This window comes from Cyanistes caeruleus, chromosome 7 (genome assembly GCF_971803275.1).
Source record: "Cyanistes caeruleus chromosome 7, bCyaCae1.hap1.1, whole genome shotgun sequence".
NCBI lineage: Eukaryota > Metazoa > Chordata > Aves > Passeriformes > Paridae > Cyanistes > Cyanistes caeruleus.
In genome coordinates this window covers 9,997,251-10,014,308 of record NC_141707.1, presented here as the reverse complement: position 1 = coordinate 10,014,308, position 17,058 = coordinate 9,997,251, and the positions used below count along the sequence as shown (strand labels likewise).

The 17,058-nt window shown below is 36.2% G+C and overlaps 1 protein-coding gene and 1 long non-coding RNA gene across 4 annotated transcripts in view; one reads left to right on the top strand and one right to left on the bottom strand.

Moving 5' to 3' along the window:
- Nucleotides 1–17,058, bottom strand: part of LOC111931910 (uncharacterized) — a 130,681-nt gene that overhangs the window by 97,377 nt on the left and 16,246 nt on the right. The window lies entirely within an intron of this gene.
- On the top strand, nt 18–16,067 carry LOC147652176 (uncharacterized). Its single transcript, XR_015289508.1, has 2 exons — nt 18–147; nt 12,706–16,067. It is a non-coding gene; the product is annotated as an uncharacterized LOC147652176 (long non-coding RNA).

The window sequence follows — 17,058 nt, the reverse complement described above, 5'->3', positions numbered from 1 at the left end:
GAGAGATGAAAACACCTGAGTGGGAGGAACAGCTGTGGGGCTGATGGCAGAACAGACATTTGTGCTCTCGCCCCATACAGTCAGGGTTTAAATGACAAAGTCCTAAGAGCTCTGCACTACCTTGGAAATTTAAAATTCTTATGTGAGGTAAGACTAAATGTCTCATGATGCTCTCCCACCTGGTTAACAGGCAGCCTTTGAGCTGAGGACTGCACCTTCTCTCTGCTGGAAGAGGGAGGGAAGAGCAAAGAGGGTCTCAGCTGGGGATCACCCCTGTGGGCAGTGCAGTTATGTGCCCTCTTCCGTTTTTCTTCCCACTTTACTCTTTTCCAGTGTGATTTATCTTGACTGAAAAAAATGCTATTGAGGGAATGAAACAAATGATTTCAATATGCCCAGGAGAAAACAGGAAATTTAAAACCTCAATTATAAGAACCATGTTGGAAAATAAAAAAGAAAAAATTGGTCTCCATTTTGGAAAAATGCACTATCAACCCCTCCTGACCTCGGTAGTGTAATATTACAGTCAACATTTGTGTCTCTGCTTTTTCAAGTGTATTCAATTTATTTTGGAAAGTTCACAATAAAAATCACATTCAGTTCTCTTGCACGTGACTCAGACAAAACGTGCATTGTTTCAATAAAGGTACTACAGGTAACCTGGAAAATTTAAATAATCCTGATGATTAATCCTGATGGCTCATGATGCTGATTAAAAAATTCTGATAATCAATTTCTGTCCCCTCACATGTTAAAATTAGAAAACAATCTAAATACAATGCAAAAAGGTGTAATTAAATTACTTTAAAATGAACAGATGTCTAGATTTTATTTTAATGTATTAATAAATGCCACATTATTGGTACTTTTATTTTTTTGGTCACGTCAGTACCATGCTTTATAATTTTAAATTATCTGCAAAGATGAGGATTTTTTTTAAAAAATGATAAAATATGACTAGAAGCCAAAACTAACTGTCCATCCTATACTAACTATAATCTTATCACGCCAGAAACAATTTCATTTCATGATATTGCGTTTATTCCACATGGAGTAGTTAGATTTTCACTGCCTGAAGCTAAATATGAACAAAAGAAACCTGAATTACTTCCCAGCTTCAGAAAAAAGAATCAAAGGAATGTCATCATATTTTATGTCTATTCTATGTTTAGTGTCATAAGTATGTATATATAAAGTGCCATAAGTACTTTTACTGTCCTTATGAAAAGAAGAAAATCAGACATTCTGATTGACTATTTAATTTCTTACTGCTTTTTATTTCTTTCACTAATGATTTACATATAAAATATTTTTTGATTTCCATGCTTTTAAACTACACAAGGTAAGGAGACATGGAGAAACAGATCAGATTTAACACTAGGAAATTATCAATATATTCTCTTCCTTCTAGAAATTTGCATATGGACAAGAAACCAGCTCACTGGTTATTTTAAAGTGAAACTGATAATATTTAAAGACTTCCAGGAAACAGATGGATAAAAGGTTCAGTGAGGAAATATTTAATCAGAAGAGATTTGGCAAATTAATCTGTAAATGAATCCTTGCATGCATTCTCTTTTCATTACAGAGAAGCAATATCCCTACTGTCAATCATTTCCCAGCATTTTCAATACCAAAGTACACCTTACCCTACATTGCCCCACCAGACTTTGCTGTTTTAGCAACAGCCTCCTATACTCACAGGCCAGATAATAAAAAATACAACCTTTTACATTAAAACAAAACCAAACCACCAAACTTCCCATTTTGACTCCCCTGAGGATTCCCAGGCAAGATCCTGCTTCCAGAGGTTGTTGATTAGAAAAATCCAGAGGTTACTAATATGGGAGTTGGAGTGTGGCTTTGATGTTCCGGACAGGAATGATTCGGGGGTAGGTGTCTAATTTTACAATTCAGTGAAGTGAGCAAGAAAATATAATAAATGTCAGTTTTTAATTGTCTGTATTGTTTTCCAAAAAAATCCCACCATTCTGATTTTTTCAAACCCATTCCATAATGGCCTAAATTCACATCACAGAAATACCTTACAAGCCTTACTATAATGTTAGCTTTTGAGTATTTATAGCTCCACTCTTTATATCACAGGAAAAGTATGCAGGGTCTTATACTCTGGCAAGCAGAGATCACAGTGTCATGAAACTCTATAGTCACTTTGCTATAATGCAGGAGCTTCAACAGACAATAAACCACAAGCCTTAAAAAGACACATCCAGAGTGTGGAACATCTTAATCTCCTTCAGAAGAATTATTTAACTACAAGGTAATGATTTCATACTGGTGATTCTTTTTTCTCATCAGCTTCCAGGCATAGTCATAATTTATATGTAATTCTGAATAGAAACCTAGGCTGAAGTGACTGCTTGAAACTCTAGACAACTTTTCTTTGCAGCCCTTCCTGAGCTTAGAAAATGGAACAGGTGTTATGGTAACTGGACTTGTTCCTTTCCCCTTGAGGTAACTCTGTGCCACAAAGAAATCGAGAAGCTCTTGTTACATTTCTCCAAGCATATTAAAGAAGGCTTTACTGTGAAAATATCTGATAGAAATAATAACACTAATTTACTGCCATTTACCACAGCTGCCTTCCATCTGCTTCACACTGAAACATAATTATGCCTGTGACATCCCTTTAGGGAAACCTCCCTAATGCATCATACCTACAGCATTAAATTAACAAATAATTTTTGGGGAAGGTACAACATGACTATTCCAAGACAAGCAGGTGGTTCTTTGTCTAAATTGCTCCACTGTGACAACTGCATTTCATCATTTGTGTGTACTACTTAAAAAAAAAAAGATGTTTATATTAGAAATCCAATCTAGAGCGATCTCTAAGGGGTTAAGTAAGAAAAAAAAATAAAATTATATCCTTTCTCAGAATTCTAAATCTTTAGGAAGGATGCTTTTACTGCCTCCAAAGAATAAAATTTAATTATTTAAAATCCTGTTAGGATTTGGTTACGCTACTATAAAATTTGGTATTCTGTATGCTCCAAACCTGATATGACTTTAAATAAACAGTGCAATTGCTGTACTTCCCTCCCAAATATTATACCTTATCTCTGATACAAATATAAATGCATATTCATGGTGAAGAAGAACATCTACCATCTATGCCTGCTCTTGGCACACAAAAACTACCAGAGACATTGCAATTTTGCTGCCAGTTTATCCTCATCCTCTTCAGAGAAAGGGAACTGTGCAGCTCTTCAGCTAATATGAACTGAATTTTCAAAGATATGGGAGTGACTATTATAATTATTCATATCAGCCTCTATTCCTGTCCCTTTAAAATCCTTAATACAGCTTTTTTATTGTAAAGTTATCAATACTCTTTAAAGTCTGTTTAATGAATAGTTATTATTACCATAAATATATCTGTAACCCCCAGATATAGTCCTTAAAATAAAAAAGCACAGAGCCAAACAGGCATTAAAATGAACAGTTCCTCATCTTTCACAAAATAGCTCAAGCCCATTTGCAGCATACCCTTTCTGGAATTATATGTTCTTAGCTCTTCTAGAGAATTTCATTACATTAAGCTAGGAAACTTGAGAGTATTAGTATTTTACTTTAAAATCCAGGAGCTTGAGCAGCTCTGAATCACAGTTCTCATTCCTATGGCCAGCTATGGGCTAATCAATCATACATTAACCTCAGTTTGACTTGTTATACTGACAGCAATGTGGAAATATGTGATTTATGTGATTTATGAGGTAAAGCAAGTTTAATCCATTAGAAGAAAACTACTAAATCAAGCACACCACATTGTGGACGAAGTAAAAGGCTCATTCCCACTAGAGATTCATTCCTTTCTGGATCTAACCCTTCTTTGCCAGCAACTGCCCACCCACATTGATTATAAAGGATTGTGTCAGACTAGATCTTAATGTAACATTAAGAGAGAAAATTGGAAGTTTTCTGCTGGCTTCTGCATAAGGGCAAATTTCACCCAGAATGTAAATCAGATTTTTTATATGATTCTTTTTGTTTCAGGCTATTACCTAATAATTTCTAAAGCTGTCAGAAAATTATGGAACAAACAGATTTTGTCAAGGGGATAGCCTAAATGGTTTCTTGAGGCTTCTTCCAACCCTATTTTTCTACATTCCTGTAATTTTGGAAAGATGCTAATATTTTCATACCGTAGCTGGAATCTGAACCAGAGTATTGCTTCACTACCCTGAATGGCACATGTGGAGCCTGAACACCAGACCATCAAAGCTGAGCATTAAACTCCATGACATACAACAGAGGAAATGTTCCATCCAACTCCCCTGTGTCCTTGCTGGAATTCTTGAAAATCCTGGCATTGTTTCTCTTTTCAGAAAATCCCATTAACACTAGGAAACCACAAAAGTCCAAAAGAACCACACAGCAATATGGTTAGTAATATACTTTGTACACTACACAAAGAGTACAGAACACAGAATGTAGTAAAAGAAACATTCTAGTATGTGTGTCCTTAGGGCTTGGACAGAGGAGAGGGAACTGAACTCCTAAAACTCCTGGGGTAACTTTAGGCAAATTACTCAAGCTGAATCTAGAATTTGTTATTTTGGAGTGGTTCTGTGCTCTCAGTCAATTTGCTTTCCTTCTCCATGTTCCAAACCCATTCCAAAGGAGAGTCCACACCCTCTATACTTTGATCTTCCATTGAACTAGAGCCACTAGGAATATTCTCACTGCTCAGTCTTTCAGGACAGCTCTGGGCTGACCCACTCAATCTCCAAACCTGAAGCTATAGTAGATATCTTCATTTGAGAAACAGTGCTAATGAGTCTTGCAGCAGGGCTGTAACAAGACAACTGTATCATTTCCAAGACCCCAGCTGGTATTTCTAATAGCTATGTATTTCCATAAGACAATTTAGTAGGACTGTCTGGGGATCTCAGTACTATTCAGTACTGTGTAATATAACCAGGCCCTTTACAATTTAGTTCTCCATCTAACACAGGACTTGTATTCCCTTCTTTATAAAAAATGTAACTGCAAGAAACATTCACAAAAAATATTGTGACACCCAGGTACTAAATTATTGGGAGTGAAAAGAAATACCCTAGAATGAGATAACTGGCGTATAGTCATTAAAAAATACCATGATTTTGAGTGGGCTTTGTTCTGTCCACAAAATAAAGCAAAGCCACACCAATTCCACAGCTCTACATAAGAAACAGGTTCTCTAAAGCTGTTTTTAGTACACCTCTACCTCAGACTGAAAAAAAACAGGTGATGTTTTCATTCCAGGTTTATGTTTAACCTCTAGGCAACAAAACAATGTAGAAAAGTTCTAAAGCTGAGCAAACCTAGAAAAAAAATCTAGAAAATGCAACATTTTGATCAAACTAGGCTCCCTCTAACCATAGCTAAAACCACATGAATCTTAAATTAAGAAGAAAAGAGGCATGAAAGAAGGGGATGGGGCTTTATATGAATGCATATACCTCTAAGATGAGATAGAACACCCACCTCTGATTTCTGAGGCTTCATAATGCAATATTAAAACTGTAGTGTTGTGAACAGATTGATAAAGCTCTTCTGGGATTGCTTACAGAGTGTAAATAAAATATATCAGAACCTCTTTGCACTTCAAAATATGTTTCTCTACAGTGTAGACAGCCCTAATAAGTAAAGCAGCCCATCCCAGCTGACATACTTCAGCAATTCTAAACCACAATTATCCTTTTGTGTTATTGTTATGTGCATGAATAATTTTTTAAAAAACTTGCAAAACACAAAATACTCCTTCCCAGAAGGGAAACTGTATAGTCAGAACATCTCATTGCTCTTCGAAAGAAGACAATTATGAATAATATGATGGGAACTTTCAGAACATACTGCATCAATCAAGTTCTGCATGAGTAATTATAATAATGTTTTGTAACATCATTAATTTTGTCAGCAGAACACGTCTCAGATTTCTGAAATACAAGATTTTTTCCCCAAAAAACATTGGCCCTTAGCATAAGTTCCCAGCTAATTTCTATGATTCTGCTGAGAACATCTGAGTAGTAAAGAAACATTTGTTTTCTGGGCTAGATTTGGGTGTTGAGGTCACAGAAGGTATTGCCTGCAAGCTGGCTTTTTCCTTCTATGACAGTCGTTGTTTTGAAAGATTTCACAAAAGTGTTCAGGCTGTTAGGTGTAAGAAGGATTGTGTTGGTGAACATTGAAATTCTTTCTCCTTCCAGTGTGAAGCCAGCTCACGTCCTTATCTTTATTGCTTCTCAAATAAGAATCTGTCCATGTCTTACAGCTATATCTTCAGATTTCAAGGGGGATTTTTTTTTTAGTTGTTGATGTTAGTATCAAAAAGAAAGGAATTAATTTTTCTTCAAAAGTCAACAGGCTGAGAATAGCTTTACTGTTATAAAAAAGAACAAGATTAAGGCTTACCTTGAAAGGGCAGAAATTGGAAAAATGCATCAAAGAACTAGTTTATTACAGAGCATATAAACTTACAGTAGATTTAGAAATTATTTCAAGGGTTCTTATAAGCAATGATCCATATAAAGCAAATAAAAGTAGTGAGAAGGAAAAGATAAACTTTAAAGAAAGGCCAGAAGTTGCCCAGATAAGATAAATGGAGGAAAACAGATGAAGAATCAAAATGGGGGAAAGGAATAGAAAAGAGATAAGGAACTCCTTATTTGAACTGACAGCATCTCCACGGCAGATACCAGAAATGTGAGATGGTTGTCAGTGACAATATGACCCTTAGATTTAAGCAAGACGGTCATGTAACAAAGCCCTCAGTTTTCTGAAACATATTTGCTTCTGCTTATTTTATGTCTGCTTCACCATACAAGAGGTACAGCCCGGCTTCCAGGACACTTGTGAAGTTAAACTCCTTTTTAATGAGGAATCACATTAAATCTTTTGTAAATTACACCATTTTGTGTTAAACTAGCTCTGAGTTAACAATTTCACCAGAGTTAGTAAGCAACACTTTACAAACCAAGAAATGTTTATTCCATTTTTTTGTAAGGAATTTGAAAGTCATCTGTTTCAAATGTAAAACAAGTCAGATGAGATGTCAAGAATGAGATTTGGCCCAACCTGTTGGCAAGGAATTCAGTTTGAATATAATATTTTCTCCCTCCAAGAAAATAATATACAGGATTATCCTCTTCCTCAATTTTGTAGTATTTCCTTACTTTCTCATCTATTCATACCTGCTCCTTGTCTCTCCCCTTATTGTGATATATTGGGATATATTGTCTCTCCCCCAAAGTGATATATTGCACTATATCCCAAAGATATCCTATGGTGTATATATTTAATTGACAGTACATTGGTATGAGAGTAAAAAACCTTTATACATTTTTTTACTTTTTTCATTTCAGCCATAAATTTTGCTGATACCCAGCCTGATGCTTTATTAGACATTTCTCTACTACCCATGGTTTCTATTGCTATCTTCCTACTTGCTGTGTTTCACAATAATCCAAATTTTTCTTGAGACAGAACTAATATGTGGGGAACAGAATGCACCCTTGCATTCTCTCTGCCTTCAATCCTCCTATGCATCACAAAGAAATCAAGAAAATCAGACTCTGGTGCAGCTGTATAATAAATACATTCTTCATAGATTCATTTATTCTTCTAATTAATGACAGTGACATGAAACCTGTCTCTGATGATGTGTGCTTGTCTTTTGTATTCTAAGTTCATAAGGAATTCAGCTGTCTGCTCTTCTTAGATAAGTTTTAACTTTAAGATTACTAGTGCAGTATTTTAAAATAATATAAAGATGACCTTCTGAATGTAGGCAGACTCCATAATTCATAATGCCCTTCAATTGCTTTCACTTGGAAAAATGGAGTCAATAAATGAGCTAATACTATAGCCTTTACATGCCTTTACCTATTATTCTTCTCCTGCTCTGTATATTGTTGATCATCTTACACCAAAATAAGTTTTTTTAATCAAATATTGAGGCATCAGTGAAAGATGAAAAACATAAATGTTTAGGTTTGAGGTTTTCCATGTGACGGCTGGCCACTAAAATTAGAAAAGGAGGAAAGACGATTTTTATATCTGCAAGTCACAAGGTTTTCACATTGTCTGTCTGCTACACCTGAGCAAGAATACACTTGGGAGACGTAAACCAAGCAGGTGTATTTGTATCACTTTGCTGTCCAGGCTCTGGTCCCAACCCCTACAAGCAAATCATTTGTTACTAAAGTAGTTCCCCCAGAATGCATGCTGGAAGGCAATACCAAGAGATTCAAGTGATACTCAGATGTAGGCCTAACATTTTCCTTAAGATAAGGCTCAAAAATCCCTTCCTAGGTTAGGCAAGACCCAATCTGATGGACAAGCTGAATAGGAGTCACAGAATGCTTACTTAGTGTATTAGCCCCCATAACAATTTCCTTAGGATAAAATAATTTTTTTCAGTATTCTTTTATATTTTTGATATTTCTTATACAAATTTTGGCTGCAAAAGTGTAACATTAATTTTTTAACACTAAGAATTTTAAATGAAACTTCCACTTGCAGGAATTCCAGCAAGAATTTGCAAGAATTTTGCAGCAATTCAAACAAGAATACTTCTGTTTATAAACATCTCTTTCAGAGGTGTTTGACTGCAGCTGCCTATGAAATGCTTTCTGAATAAGAAATACTTGGCCACGTTGCATGACTGTTACCAGAATAATTTAAGAAGAGACAACTGAGATTTTCAAAAAGGGTACAATTTCATATAGCCCTCATCATTCACCCTGTCAGGATCTGAGACTTGTATGCTGTAAAACCGCCATCAGTCTCTCAGGAAGGACATAAGAAATAACATAATAACAATAATAATAACAATGATGATGATGATAGTAATAATAGCAAACAGTCACAAGTTTAGGAGACTTAAGTTTGTAAAACACACCTCCCCAGTGGAAGGGGTATGATGCTTCTCATACAAAGTACTCAGACATCTAAATTTTGTGAACAACCCTGGTGTATCTTAGAAAGAATGTTCCTATCTTCCCACTGAGACCATTGTACTTACTGAGAAGAAACAAAAAAAAACCAGAAAGGTGTCTTTTGGTGAAATTTGACAAAGTTTCCATAAATCCATGTAAGTAGTCCACTAAGGCTACATGACAACAATGTGGTAGCTGTAGGGTCAGGATTGGATGCTATGGGTAATATCAGTGACCTCAAAATGTGTGAATCTGCAGACAGCAAAGGCACACACTCAAACAAAGGGAAAGGGTAAGATGCATTATTTCAGAGACTCAATCACTTTAGCCCATAGTGGACTTGACCACCCATCTGTTTTGCCACTGACTAAGCTACACTCATGAGCACAGGACCTTAGAAAAGCCTAGGGTAGGAGGGAGTCTGGAAACCATCTGGTTTAATCTTCTGTAGCAAATAGGGCTTTAGGTTATGTTATCCAGGGTTCTATGCAGATATTTCTTAAATATTTCCTGTGAGAGACACTCCCCCAGTTCTCTGGGTAACTTGTTCCAGTGTCTAATTTTTCTCATGAAGAAGAGTGACAAAAGAACCTCTGTCTTGTCTATAAACACCCTCCAGTATTGCAACACTATAAGATTTCCTTCCTTGAGCATCCTTTTCTCTAGGTTCAACACACCAATTTCCTTCAATTTTTCTTCATTTTTCAAGTTCTAGAACCCTCTAATCATCCTGGTAATTCCCTGCTGGATCCTTTCCAACTTTATAACGCCTCTTGAAACAGGGAGACCAAAATTGGACAGTGTTCCATATATATAGCCTAATGAGTGGCTGAGTAGAACATAATAATCACATCCCTTAATACCTTGGTTGCACTTCTGCTGACACAGCCCAGGCCATGGATATGTGGATTTGTACACCAGAGACTTAACTACATGTAACTATGTTTACATATATAAAAATTCCAGAAATGGTATCTTGACATTCCCAGCCTGGCTTATTCCTTACTTGGTCTATGGCAAGCATTTCTATTTTTTGGTCTCCATGGCAATTCAGGTTGTTTTTAATTAGATAGTTGTTACAGCATCTCCAGGCTGCATTGTGCAATAGTAAAGGAAATCAGCTTTGAAGATAGAAAAGGTTTGTGTTAACTAGATTGAACAAATAGTCCTTTTTACAAAAAATAATTTTCTCCCTGCCCTAAATTATAATTGCTCTGGGTCTACTGAGTCTATATAAATTTTACTTCCTAGTTTTGTGGGCAAATCACAAAGAAAATTACATCAATAAATCTATCCACTAGGTATTGAACATCTTACCCAGGGGCTGAATAAAAAACATATGCACAACTAAAAGAAAAATGTTCATCCTTTTAGAGCTACTTCGTTTTGAATCAATTGTCAGCAATGCTAATCTAACAAAGTACACTGGTAAGTGAAGAGTAGGCCACAGTGACCTGTTTCCAAAAGAGCATTTGTGCCTCCATGGTAATCCTAAATCCTTGTCATTCATACTTAGTGATTAGTTACTGATGCTGTGCAACATGGAACAGCAGCAGCAAAGAAAGTCTAGGAGACTCAGACCAGAATTCAGTGCAGGGTACAGTTAGGATATTAAATCAGAAGCTGATCATAAACAGAATTTCTAGTAATCTCTTAGACCATCAGATTTATAGAAATCTGCTGTAAAGCCTAGTAACACAAAAAAATCCCTTCACACAGCACAGCTAAAAGTATGTAAAGTGTGTCCTTGGCACATACAGTCCTTTCAATTTCAGTACATCCTGAAGCAGATGGAAGCTCTCCTGATGAGAGTTTTCCTTCCTCTGCATAGGAGTCCCCCATATCAAAATAGAGTTACTTCTTTCCTGTCACTCATTGTTCTGGCCCTGCGGGGTTAGGAGATCATTTTGCAGAGCCGGGCATCTCTTTAATTAAAGATATCCTTTTAGGAGATAGCTCCACAGCATCTTCACAAGGGCTAGACTGGGTGGGGTTTGATCAGATATGGCTGATTTTAAAGAGTGTTTCTCCTTCAGAACAGCACTATGGCACGTAAAAGGAATGCACTATTGCAGCTTGTGTTGGCATGCGATTACTAAACTACTGAATTGTGAAAGTTTTATTTTGCTGATACTCATATAAACATCTACTGTAAGTCATAAACTTTGACAAGAGGAACTCATAGCTTACACTTAAAAATCTGTATTTCAATAAACATAAAAACTGGAAATGTAAATCTAAGAACTCCCCTATAGATAATAGAGGTGTCTTTTTATGTGCTTCCTCAATCTTTGCCTTAAATCTGAAAATCTAATCTGCATAAGTCTACACTCCACATTTTCATAGCTGTCTTTTCCTATACATAATTCATAAATTTCCTATTAAATAATCTAACATTTGTTGGAAGGTAAATTCTATTGATTAAAAAAAAAGTGGTTCATTTGAAAGACAGCTGTCTCAGCCAGAGAAATTGGTCAAACAGAAATTTAACATGCACTGCAAGTTGGATTTTTTGATGACTTTACTAAAGATTCTCTGAATAGTTGGATAAATTCAAAATACCAGGATGCTATCATAATTAAAAGATTTTAATGCTGGAGTTTGATGCAGAATCTTTAATCAGTCAAGGATTACTTAAAAGACTTCTCATATTCTAAGGAACCTGATTTTGAATTTTGTACCTTTCTCAAAAAAAAAAACCCAAAAACTGAAAAACCACAAGCAAACCAGAGCAGAACTCAGCCAGCTTTGGTTGTGGTCACAAGTATTTATAAAGCTGCTTTATTTAATTAGGAAATTTAATCAGAAAGAGATTGTATGGCTTAATATCTAGTTGAGCAATAAAGAGTACAGCCCATTTTTTGTGGTATGTTTTAAGATAAAAGTGGCTTGAAAATGCTGAGGCTTTGCTGAGCAATTGAGCAATCTAATTGCATGTCTTTAATTAGCATATATGCTAACTTTTCCAATAGTGGTCCTCATCAAAAAGTCTGTCTTAAGAAACCTGTATTCTTGTCCTTTAATGAAAATGCTGATCTGCTGTGTAAGGAATGTGCACAGGGTTTCAGATTTCAAATAATTACATACAATGACATCTAATATTTTACACAATGAAATATGCTGACAGCTACATTTGAAAAGCATGATGTTATTAGAGAAATTAAGACACTTGGAAAAATTAGGAAAAAAACTTTAAATATTTTGATTCTCTGAACTGCCAGGCATTATCTTCAGTGCAATAAGAATGAGAAGGCAGTGAAGAACTTACTGGTGTAAAAGTAAAATGTAGATGGCTGTCATTTAGGTCAAAGATAATTCCTCATTGACTGGCTTCCATAAGCAGTGTAAACCTATATAGGTAAACAGTATTAATTGTTCTCTATGAGTGAACATTTTAAATTTGCTCTTGTGAGATAAATACATAACCCTGATATCCTTGTTGATGGTTTTGCATGTGTATCTTCAATTTTAAAACATAAATGGGCCTGAAGAAAGCTACAGAAGGATATGGGGAAGCTACCTGGCACTGAGTGCTAATCGAACAAACCATTACACTGACCAACACAAATACATGGAAGTAGTAGTTTTCAAGTAGAGCAAGCAAAGAGCAGTACCTGAACAAGCCTAGAATCTTTTCCATCTATAATTATTGCACATACAGCTACAGGTATTTTATTTGCATCAGCTGTTAGTCAGTTCTCAGTGTACTCCTGCTGCCCCTCAATCATTTCAGAAGCGATCATTCCATTTTTCTGTCTTTCAGGAGACTGCAGACGACATGCCTGTATTGTCACAACAGTCAAACAGAAAACACACGCTCTCTGTGGCTCCCTGCCGATGCCTTGGTGAAAATGACAGCACAATGGCAGCCCTGCATATATCCACAAGGTATCCCAGGAATGAGCATACTGGATCCATGGCCAAAGAGGGGTGTCAGGAGAAGAGACTGACAAGGAGCTGCATTCTGATCCAGGCAGCCATGCACACCAAATTCTTGGAACTGTAGAACGTGGTATGTACCCAGAGGCTACCAAGGGATTTTGAAACCTACAGAAGTGGCAGTGTCCATTTGCAGAACTGCACTCTGAATGTGCCACACCTCTCAGAATTCTCTGAAGGAAGAGACATGGAAAATCCTTTTATTGTGGTTCTGACTTACTTTGCAAATTGCATTTTTCTGAACAGCTGGTTCTAACCATGGAAGACCACATTTTCAATCTCTAATTTAGAAAAAAAATCCACAGGAAAGAGAACCTAAAGGCAGTGTGATGATTCATAGAAATGATTTTGCACTTGGTACAAACATCATAAGGTTTCTTTACAAACTGCAGGCCAAATACCACTACAAAGATTTCTGGTATTATTGTTAGACAGTCATTTAACTTCAAATTGCAAACAATTTTTTCAAATGCTCCAGATGTGCATATGTCTGCAGGGTAGAAAAGAGAGGGGAAAAAAAAAATTCTGTGTCCTTTTTTGATCCTGAAATATTCCCCAAAAATGAACCTTAAGAAAACAGTGCATGTGTCTGGATTGTTTCAAAATCTAATTAACCAAACTTGAATGTCCTGGGGGTATATTTTCAGATTCCTTACAAAATTAAGCCAAAGGCTTTAGTGGATACTGTTAAAAACCACCAACAGCTCATGAAAATATTTTTATTCCATTCATAAAGCTTATCAAACTCACAAATTAGAATGCAGGAAGAAATTATTCCCTATGTATTGGTTCAGAGAAACTATAGTTATTACTTACTGTAGACTCTACATGCTAATTATTTTAACATAAATAGTTAACAGCTTCTTGGAAATGTTGCAAAGTTTATGCTTTCTAGTTGAAGAGAAGGTACTAAGGAGGCTGAAGAGAAAGTAGATACCACCTGAAGTGAAGGAACTGTTACAGATATGCTCTCCTTTAAGGTATTACAGAGATGCATTTCATAGGGCACTTTAGGGAAGTAAAAGGACACTTTGGGTTATCTAGTGATATTAATGTTTGAGCTTTACACTGGTAGAGAAACTTATTACACATAATGTAATTATGTGCATGGTTCATTAAGCAAAGAACTTGAAATATTAGCAGCTAAATTGTCAAGGAAAACAATCTACCAGAAGTAATGTCTTTGATCTACATCCCCCCAACATACATTGCACTGTATGTGACTCAGGAGCAGGTGGACTCTGCTGCTGATGATAACTAGAACATTTTAAACATAGGATGAACACTTCCTGTTCCTTTCTAAAGCAAAAGAATTCTTCTCAAAAGCCAGCACTTTCTCAGAGCATTACTGGATCCTGGTGAGCAGTCCAGAGCATTTACACTCCAAGGGACTCCCACAGACCTGCAGAAAGCATGAACAGCTGGCTCAGGACTCTAGACAGCCTTCAAGATAAACCCTGAGTACATTTCTAAGCCAGCAACAGTAAATGTATGTAGGGGGAAGGGGTCAGAGGGGCAACTTGGCATGTGTACAGGTCACTGCACAAGCCCAGGCATAATAAGCACCATCCATAGCAAAACTCATAACACAACTCAACACAAATTAATCTTCTGACGCCATTGTTTCCTCTGCCTTACTCATTCTTTTCATGCAAAACCAGATTTTAATAAGTTACGTGGGACTTTTTGGTGGTTTTTGCAATCATTTTGTATCACTAACCAAGATAAACTACTCAGTATTTTAAAAAGAGAAACTTGTTTGAGACTATGGAAGATGTCCACTGAAAACCCTTCTATTATCTCTAGAGACATCTGCAGCATTTCTACTTCAGTTTGCTTAAGCCCAATAGAGAAAAGGGCATCAGCCTGAGGAGAACACAAGAGCAGGCAAGTGCGGTGTCAGCACCTCTGTTCTGCCCAGGACAGATGTGCTGACAGGCACAAGTGATATTCCAGCAACACAGATACTAAATTTGATATTCCAGCAACACAGATACTAAATTCGCTTGTACCCACTGGAAATAACATGATGGTTCCAAAACCTAATTGTGTGTGAGATCTAATAGCCATTATATAAAACACTCCAAAATTATGCAACTATGTTATTTACATCAAAAAAAAAATAATCTGAAATTATTTCCATGTCTTTTAGAATTATCTAGCCTTGCAGAAAATTCACACAAGCCAGTGGAAAAGAATTTCATCATATACATCACAAATCAGTTAGCTGAACCATTATTTGGCTGACTGTGAGGCCGCTTTCAGGCTGCTGTAGTAGCTCTTGAACAAGAACAGTAAGTGGAGTTTTGCTCATTTTTTTCCTTACTATAGGATACTGATGCATTTTTATGCCACTTGTATTCTCTATGTGGGTTTTTCTTTCTGCTACTGCTCTTATGAAACAAAATATTAAAATGAAGAGCTGCTAGAACTGAGCATATTACAGATTTCTAGATCTAGTACTATAATTGAAATGAAGGCTTAATGAACAAAATCTGTTTAGACCAATGTTTTGCAGTTTTGAATAAAAATTACTTAAAAAAAATAGATGCTCACATAGAATTGATGACAAAAAAATGCAGTTTAGTAATTACCATATGTGACAATCAATAGACTGTTCTTAAATCACCTTCAAAAGATCCTTGAACCTCTTAGAAAGTATAATGCAGTAACTTCACAAGGAAGACACTTAAACACTTGTGGTCCAACTGACTTCCATCCAGATTTCTGATGGAATCAAGAACAGCTGCTTGAGCAGTGAAAACTCTTTCAAATTGAAAAGCCTTCTCTTGTGTGTGCTGGAGCTTAGCACAGTTGTTGCCAGCTATAGTTGCTGGGACAGGAAAACAACCACTGAAAGAAGCAGGTGCTGGTTTTAGAGTGAGATGTAAAGTCCTCCAGAAAAATGTGTGAAAGGAAGGAAAATGTGTCCCAGGGAGATGGAGCAATACTTAGATTTGCCTTTCACTCTGAGAGATTCAAGCACATTTATCTAAATGGTTGCAGAGCTTGGTCATAGAAATGTTTAGTCTGAAAAGAACTTCTGAAGTGTATCTCATGAATGTTACCCAGATGTCAGTTTTGTATCATGTATTATGCCAGGCATAAAAAAAATTAAAATATTATGTAATGCTCTTTATTCCATGTTTCCAGGAAAGAGATTAAACTGAATCTAATAATAATTTATTCATATGGGTCTCATTTGTTATATAATGAAAAAACATTTTATACAAATATGTGATCAATATGTTCACCAAACAGGCAAGGACAGGAGTGTGAGTACATCAAGCAGGCATTCATATCACCAAAGCTGTCAGACAAGAGAAGCAGAACAATCTCCTTACCAGTCATGAAGGATGACCAGCAAAGCCAAAACTGAGATGAGTCCTGTGACACCCATTTGGGAAGGGAGAGGGCATTGACACAATCACACACAGTCAAGGAAAATCAGAGAAGGAAGAAATGATCACCTTGGTCTCAGATACTAAGAACCATGACTATGTTGCATCAGCTCTGCCATACTGTATGCTTAGGGATAATTCTACAGCTTTGTAGAATTAGTAAAGCATAAGGATTAATCATTGTCAAGAAGTGTGTTGTTGATGAATTATTTTGGTAAGGTTAATCTTCTAAATACTCATTACAGCAACCTGTAATTCCTCTTTCTTTATCCACATATCACCAGCAACAGCATTATAATAAAGATGCAGTAGGTAAGCTATAGAATGCATTTGCTGGTCTCTAGTAAATCATTTCAGTGCACAACAAGCCGTCAGCACATCTAATCCCACTAAATGCATCACAAATACTTATTTTAACAGGTGTAGCATTAAGGAGTCTTGCTAATTGTGGGAAGTCTTGACATCAGATCTTTAATCATAACATTTTATCTTTTGAATAATCAGAAAAAAAAAAACCCAAAAAACACTAGGACCACAGAATCATAGTAGTGACATGGTAAACTCCATCATGGACTTCCCACAGTAAAAATAAATTAACTCTGCACAGTAGAGAAAGCAACTGCAGTATCTATGTTTTATTATTCTGGATATCTCAAGTGACCATGATCTCTGAGATTATACTCTGATGTCTCTGAAGTCTCATATCTGTAGAAGATTTATTCAAAAAGACAAGACAAGAATTAAGAAACACGTTCCCAAAATTTGGGGGTACTTTT